Source organism: Bison bison, unplaced genomic scaffold, assembly GCF_000754665.1.
Source record: "Bison bison bison isolate TAMUID 2011002044 unplaced genomic scaffold, Bison_UMD1.0 scf7180017864506, whole genome shotgun sequence".
Taxonomy (NCBI): Eukaryota; Metazoa; Chordata; class Mammalia; order Artiodactyla; family Bovidae; genus Bison; species Bison bison.
The window spans coordinates 511,303-511,725 of NW_011495063.1; positions in this window are offsets into that span (position 1 = coordinate 511,303).

A 423-nucleotide genomic window follows, 5' to 3' on the forward strand; every position below is an offset into this window, starting at 1 on the left:
CTGGGCTTCTAAGACCCACTCGAGAAGGAGTCTAGAGTGAGACACCTTCCGCTATTCGAGAGGGCGCCTGCGGCCTAGGTAAGTGGTGACAAACTTCTTGTCTTGAAGTTTTATTGGTCTCCCGCGTAAACCAAGCTACTCAGCTTCTTTTCTCCACTGAATTTTCCACTGAGCTATCCTCATTCTATTGTTCTCTATATCTCTAATTAGCATATAAATAGTCGCCTAGGCCGTCTCTCCTTCGAATACCCTGGATCAGCTGGGGCTGGTCCCCAGCAGATGAGTCAGTAGATGAACGCAGATACTTGCACTTTAACTCACAAGTACGATTCATGTATCTTCTTAAAGCATTTAGTCCACAAACAGGCCAACAGTGGACTGGTTCACAGTGAATGTGGTTTGTGCTGTTTTATTTCAAAAAAA